Source organism: Entelurus aequoreus, linkage group LG13 (genome assembly GCF_033978785.1).
Source record: "Entelurus aequoreus isolate RoL-2023_Sb linkage group LG13, RoL_Eaeq_v1.1, whole genome shotgun sequence".
Classification (NCBI taxonomy): Eukaryota; Metazoa; Chordata; class Actinopteri; order Syngnathiformes; family Syngnathidae; genus Entelurus; species Entelurus aequoreus.
Window position 1 is genome coordinate 19,538,323 of NC_084743.1, and position 8,037 is coordinate 19,546,359.

The 8,037-nt window shown below is 31.9% G+C and overlaps 1 long non-coding RNA gene across 2 annotated transcripts; it reads right to left on the minus strand.

Moving 5' to 3' along the window:
- Nucleotides 1-1,260: 1,260 nt before the first annotated feature.
- LOC133663784 (uncharacterized) lies at nucleotides 1,261-4,721 on the minus strand. Of its 2 annotated transcripts, XR_009828407.1 has the most exons (4): nucleotides 4,701-4,721; nucleotides 4,449-4,543; nucleotides 4,330-4,370; nucleotides 1,261-1,666 (listed from the first exon to the last, which is right to left on the minus strand). It is a non-coding gene; the product is annotated as an uncharacterized LOC133663784 (long non-coding RNA). The 2 variants fall into 2 exon arrangements; XR_009828406.1 differs by lacking the exon at nucleotides 4,701-4,721 and having other exon boundaries at nucleotides 4,449-4,554.
- Nucleotides 4,722-8,037: the final 3,316 nt, after the last annotated feature.

The window sequence follows — 8,037 nt, forward strand, 5'->3', positions numbered from 1 at the left end:
TTATTGTCCATTCTTAACATGTACAAGACATATAAGAACTGAAATGACATTTTTAGCACAGTCCCACTAAGAGCAGACATACATTACAGGGAGACAAGAACAGGACCGCCAACGGATCAGCCACTTACGGCGCTCCTTCAAAAAGGTGGGAAAAACGTGATATTGGGGAAGGGGGGAAGAGTAAAAAAATATCAGTCAAAGGCTGGACCTTCGGCAGGGGGTCCAAACTGAGTCCAAGGGAAAAAAACTAATTTTCCATAGCACACACAAACATGTTACATATAATCACAACAACTCACAACAGAGGGGGTGGGGGGAGTTGGGGCCCTGAAGGCCGGCCTGCTGCTATAAAGCGCTACTCAGTCGTCCATCACCCCGAAGGGGAATCAAGCGTTGGTGAAGGCGTGGGGTGGGGGAGGGGTGTGTGTTTGTGTATATGCCCTTTGTCTTGGGTGTAGTGGTGATGTGTCCATAGGCCTGGGGCCGTTCTGCATGCAATGCAAGCAAAGTTCGACTTCCAGGTGTCGTTGAGGAGGGAGGGAGGTCAAAAGCGTCCATTGTTGAGGAGTCCTCTGGGGATGTTTTCAGAACAGCCTGCTCCTGTTGTTGCAGCGTCAAGGCCATTCGAGGGAGTCAAATCGTAGACTAGGATTTTTGTTTTTCCGCGGGCAGACATTACAATGGCTTGTCTGTTCTATTCATCCATGCTGGCTCTTATATCCAATTTTTCCCTTTCAACAAGCTTCTCCATGACGTGATCCATCTTGCGATTCAGTTCAGAAATCGCCCCAGTCTGTGATCCCACAGCTCGACCCAATCCTTCCATTGCGACGAACAGCCTTTGGGCTCCTTGAGTGGCTGCCATCGTCTTACGAATTTGACGATACACCAGAGCAATGCCCAGCCCAATCAGCAGGTGGCCCGCGATCACGGTTCCAAATAGGTAGATGTCTTCCACGTCCTCGATGGAAAGGTCTCTATTTCTCCCAGGAATCTCTCACGTACCCCGCAGCTATGGTTCCATCAGGGCAGCCAGGCTCCCCCGAACCTCTTTTCCTTGTCGAAAAGACTTTGTCAATTGAGTCGAGAGTCCAGCTAATCAATTCCATGTCTGGTGTTTAGATTTGGAGGACAGCGTGATGGACATGTGCACTTTTGACTCCTCTCAAGGATTCTGTGACCAAATACACAATCATAGAAGAAAACAGTACACGGTATAATTTACCACACCCTCAAACAGAATGAACGGTAAAGAAAAAGGCCAACCAAGCAAGGAATTTTATTGTATGCGAGGCAAAAATCTCCCCAAAAAACAGCGTTATAATGTTGAATGATACATTTTTTATTTGTTGACAATATAAATGCCTTCGAATGAACAAGTACATTCCAAGTTCACACGTGGTTATTGTATGCTGCATCCATGATAGACGTGGCCATGTCTGGGCCCATACCCGTGCCCATACCCGTGCCCGTAGCCATGCCCGTTCCCGTAGCCATACCCGTGGCCGTGCCCGTAGCCATACCCATGGCCATACCCGTTGCCATACCCGTAGCCAAACCCGGGTCTAATTCCAATAGCAGGCCTTCCATAGGGTCCGCCGCATCCGCCAGCGTATGGTCGATAGGCAGGGTATCCGTACGGCATCTTTACGGTAAATCTGGACTCCTGAAAGAATAATGTTACAATAAAATAGTAGTCAGACACAAGTTACTCCATTACTGAAATAATTATCAGTGTCATTATATGTTATTGGTATCATTCATGCTTCTACTTCCTCCTTCCTGTTTAGTAAATTTTTCGTGAATGGTTATCTGTCATCGGGGGACGTCACGTGGTTCCACTTGTACAATTCAGCATGTCGGAAAAGGAAGAGGAAGAAGCAGAGCTTATTTATTCTGACCCCCTTCCCCATATCTGTTACTGATCCATCTATGACAGGGGTCTTCTAACTGTTTGCACTGAGGGCCACACACTAAAAAGTAAAAGCATGCAAGGGCCATTGTGATATTTTTCATTTTCAAAACCAGTACAATACACTTTATGTTGTGACCCTTAAGGCTTCTCTCTCTTCTCAAAAAGGTCTCAGTCATTAAAGTGGAAATCATTCAGCGTATTTTTTATTACATTTTTTTTCAACGCTTGAATAATCAGCTTCAGAGCTATCCGTTGACAAAGTTTTGATTATTTTTAGTTTTGTGCCCTTTTTGCAAAAACCCTCTTTATTTAATAGGAAAGCACGATGTATGCAACAGTTTCTCCTAAAAAAATAATTAAAGTGGATTATTTGATGTGAAGTAATTGGGACCTGAAATAGAAAAATATTTCATAACATTATTGTTTTTGGTTTGTTAGACCATTTTAAATCACAAAATGTTCAACATAACCGACTACCTAATAAAACGTAAAAAATTTTTTTTTATGAAATTAAAAAAAAATAAAATAATAATACAAATAAAAAAGATAAATAAAAAAAAATATATATACTTATATACATATATACTTATATACATATATATATCCATATAAATACACATACACTACCGTTCAAAAGTTTGGGGTCACATTGAAATGTCCTTATTTTTGAAGGAAAAGCACTGTACTTTTCAATGAAGATAACTTTAAACTAGTCTTAACTTTAAAGAAATACACTCTATACATTGCTAATGTGGTAAATGACTATTCTAGCTGCAAATGCCTGGTTTTTGGTGCAATATCTACATAGGTGTATAGAGGCCCATTTCCAGCAACTATCACTCCAGTGTTCTAATGGTACAATGTGTTTGCTCATTGGCTCAGAAGGCTAATTGATGATTAGAAAACCCTTGTGCAATCACGTTCACACATCTGAAAACAGTGTAGCTCGTTACAGAAGCTACAAAACTGACCTTCCTTTGAGCAGATTGAGTTTCTGGAGCATCACATTTGTGGGGTCAATTAAACGTTCAAAATGGCCAGAAAAAGAGAACTTTCATCTAAAACTCGACAGTCTATTCTTGTTCTTAGAAATGAAGGCTATTCCACAAAATTGTTTGGGTGACCCCAAACTTTTGAACGGTAGTGTATATATATATATATATATATATATATATAATATATATATATATATATATATATATATATATATATATATACATATACATATATGCTTATATACATGTAAATACACATATATACATATAAATAAACATATATATATACATACATCCATATAAATACACATATATACATACATATATACATATAAATACCAATATATATATATATATATATATATACATATATACATACATAAATACATATAAATACACATATATACATATAAATACACATATGTATATATACATATATACATATAAATACACACATATACATATAAATGCACATATATACATATACATGCACATATATGCATATAAATACACATATATACATATATATGCCTATAAATACACATATATACATACATATATACATATAAATACACATATATACATATGCATACACATATGTATACATACATATATACATATAAATACACAAATATACATATAAATGCACATATATACATATACATGCACATATATGCATATAAATACACATATATACATATATATATATATATATCCATATAAATACACAGATATACATACATATAAATATACATATATACATATGAATGCACATATATATATATATACATATATAATGATTCCCGGGCGCGGCCACCGCTGCTGCTCACTGCTCCCCTCACCGTGATCAATGGTGATGGTTTAAATGCAGAGAATAATTTCGCCACACCTAGTGTGTGTGTGACAATCATTGGTACTTTAACTTTAACTTTAATATATATATATATATATATATATATATATATATATATATATATATATATATATATATATATATATATATATATATATATATATATATAAACATATATATATATATATATATATATATATATATATATATATATATATATATATATATATATATATATATATATATATATATATATATATATATATATATATACATATATATATATATATATATATATATATATATATATATATATATATATATATATATATATATATATATGTTTATTTTGTAAAAAAATAAATAATAATAGATAGTAGATGATAGACAGGTATGTTCAGGCCCTGACATCACACTCGCATAAGGAAATGAGTGCAACAGGAACAGCAACTATTATGGGGGATTTCCATTTGACCTGTTTGGACTATTATTCTCAAAAATATTGTAACTTATTTCGATTTGATAAAAAACTATATAATCGATAGTGAAGAAACAGAAATACATACGTTAACTATTTACTTCCACTCGCTCAATCCTCAGATCCAGACTGCATGCAATGAAAAGAGGAAATATTTTGCCATGTCATTACAAAACATCACAGAATGATAGAAGGTGAGGTATTTACCGTGCACTGGAGTTGAGATCCACACTCAGCAGCTGCATGGCTGGCCTTTTTATAAGAAGACACACCTGCTGCAAGTCCACCTCCACACACACCTCCTTTTTGAAGATGACAAACCTGTTTCCTTCTTTCATCATGTCGCTTGTAATTATAATATTGTTATTATTAGCATTTTTTTTTTACTGATCCCACAGGCGGTAACGGAGTACCATTCCTAATAATCATAATAATGTATTTAAATAATGCATACAGTACCTTGTCTGTCATGACCTGTCCTCCAGGTGAGACTATATTCCTGTCTTGTCTTAGTTTAGTATTCTCTTCCTTAGTTTACTTTTCCTTTCCTTTACTTCCTGCCTGGCTTCCCTCACCTGCCTCTGATTGCCAAAAGACTTTTACCTGCATCTTAGGGTCACAATTTCCGCAGCCGAGCATGTTCGTGACTTTTTCAATAGTAGGGATGGTATCGTTCACATTTTTACCGATACCAGTACCAAATCGGTACTTTAAAGGCCTACTGAAATGATTTTTTAAAATTTAAACGGGAATAGCAGATCCATTCTATGTGTCATACTTGATCATTTCGGGATATTGCCATATTTTTGCTGAAAGGATTTAGTAGAAACATACACATTTTTGTAAAAAAACAAACAAAACAACGTTTTTGAGTTGTTAAAATCTTGTTAAAATCTCCCCCAAACATGTCGTAAACGTTTGTTCTGCAGGTATTTTTTTGTCTACAATAGTTTTTATCTTATTACCATTTTGTAGTTTTCATGCCATGTTATTAACCATAACCAGCCCTCCAAACCATGTCAAATTACCCCCCACATATGCTTTTGATCGAAACCGAAAGTTAACTTGACGTATGTGTTGAGCGCACACAAATTCTTGTCCACGCTCGCTCTGCGCACCTGGTACATCCTGACATCATTAAAACTAGAAGGAATCATTTGTGTGTGCATGTAGAGAATAAACAGGGTGACGCCATAATTTGTATTTTCTACCAGCAAAAACCATGGCCAAAGCTAGTCATTTCTAAGGCTTCCATTTGGGAAAAGGTGGGAAAATATTCCTCAAACAAGCCAAAGGAAGAGCCTTGTAGACATGTTATTAATAATTAAATGTAATATATTTAGAGTAGACAAAAATATTATACCACATATTAACATATAATAAATATATGTATAAATAATCTATTTATAATTATAATCATAGCATCTGAATTGTGAGGTGCCTAAAGATTACCACCTCTAATTATTATGAATACTTATGTACATGTGATTTTCTAAAGTTCTAAATTTAGTCATTTTTTTATGTATTGGTTGTTGTGAGTAGACTTTTAAGGGCAAAAATATGTATTCCATTTTGATCCAAGGCCAGCTAGTTATGTGGACATAACACAAAATGGAAAGAAAAAAATTTAAAAAATGTGTTATTTTTTTACATTTTGCAAATTTTGTAAAAAAGTAACTTTACACATTTTCATGACGGGGTATTGTGTGTAGAATTTTGAGGGGGAAAATGATTTTATTCCATTTTAAAATAAGTCCTGATAGTTGTGTGGACACAACAAAAAATTGCAAAAAAATGACCAAAAAAAATGCTTTACATTTTGCAAATGTATTAAAAGAAACTTAATGTATTGGTTGTTGTGAGTAGACTTTTAAGGGCAAAAATATGTATTCCATTTTTATACAAGGCCAGCTAGTTATGTGGACATAACAAAAAATGGCAAAAAAAAAATTACAATTTTTAAAAAATTTTTACATTTTGCCAATTTAGCAAAAACAAACGTTTCACATTTTTATTAGGTATGTAGAATTTTTAGGGCAAAAATAAATGTATTCCATTTTGAAATAAGTCAAGTTTAGTGGACATAACAAAAAATGGCAAAGAAAATGACAAAAATAAATATTTTTTTTACATTTTGTAAATTTAGTAAAAACAAACTTTTCACATTTTCATTATGAGGTATTTTGTGTAGAATTTTGAGGACGAAAATACATGTATTAACAAAAAAATGGCAAAAAAATTACAAAACAATATATTTAAAAAAATAAAAAAAATCCTACTGGTTTGGTGGACATAACAAAAAATGGCCAAAAAAATATTTTTTTTTACATTTTGCAAATTTAGTAAAAACACACTTTTCACATTTTCATTATGAGGTATTGTGTGTAGAATTTTGAGGACAAAAATACATGTATTAACAAAAAATGGCAAAAAAATTACAAAACAAAACATTTTTTTACATTTTGCAAATGTATTAAAAAACTTTACACATTGTCATTATGGGGTACTGTGTGTAGAATTTTGAGGACAAAAATGAATTTATTCCATTTTAAAATAAGTCCTGATAGTTATGTGGACACAACAAAAAATTGCAAAAAAATGACAAAAAACTGTTTTACATTTTGAAAATGTATTCAAAGAAACTTTACTCATTGACATTTTGAGGACTATTTTGAAATAAGTCATGCTAGTTTATGTGGACATAAAAAAAATGACTAAAAAATATATTTTTTTACATTGTGCAAATTTAGTAAAAAAAAACTTTAACATTTTCATTATGGGGTATTGTGTGTAGAATTTTGAGGACAAAAATAAATGCATTATATTTTGAAATACGTCCTGCTGGTTATGTGAACATAACAAAAAATTGCAAACAATAAAAACAATTATTATTATTGGTTGTGTGTAGACTTTTAAGGGCAAACTTATTTATTCCATTTTGATACAAGGCCAGCTAGTTATGTGGACATAACACAAAATGGCAAAAAAATGACAAAAAAATATATATTTTTTTACATTTTGCAAATTTTGTAAAAACAAACTTTTCACATTTTTATCACGGGGTATTGTGTGTAGAATTTTGAGGACAAAAAAACATGTATTCCATTGTTAAATAAGTCCTGCTGGTTATGTGGACACAATAAAAAATGGTTAAAAAAAATGACCAAAAATTATTTTTTTTTTACACTTTGCAAATTTATTTAAAAAAAAAAAAAAAATTGCAAAAAAAAGAAAAAAAAAAGTTTTACAATTTGCTATTTTTTTAAAAAAGAAACTTTACACATTATGTTAGACATAACATAATTTTTTTATTTTTTTGCAAAAGTGTTAAAAAAAATTCACATTGTCATTATGGGGTATTGTGTGTAGAATTTTGATGGCAAAAATGAATTTATTCCATTTTGGAATAAGGCTGTAACAAAAATGTGCAAAAAGTGAAGCACTTTGAACACTTTCGGGATTTGCACTGTAAGAGCAAGTGAGTAATAATCACTTGTGATTACACATACATTTATTTTTCTTTTGAAGGATACAAATATGATTAAATTTTATATATATATATATATATATATATATATATACATATATATATATATATATATATATATATATATATATATATATATATATATATATATATATATATATATATATATGTATGTATTTTATTTATTTTATTTTATTTTATTATTTAAAAAAAATATATTATAAATATTTTTGTATCGAGTTCCGATCCACTCTCGGCAACAACATTTCTGTGTGTCATTTTAAAGTCTAAACTGTGCAGTGACTTTAA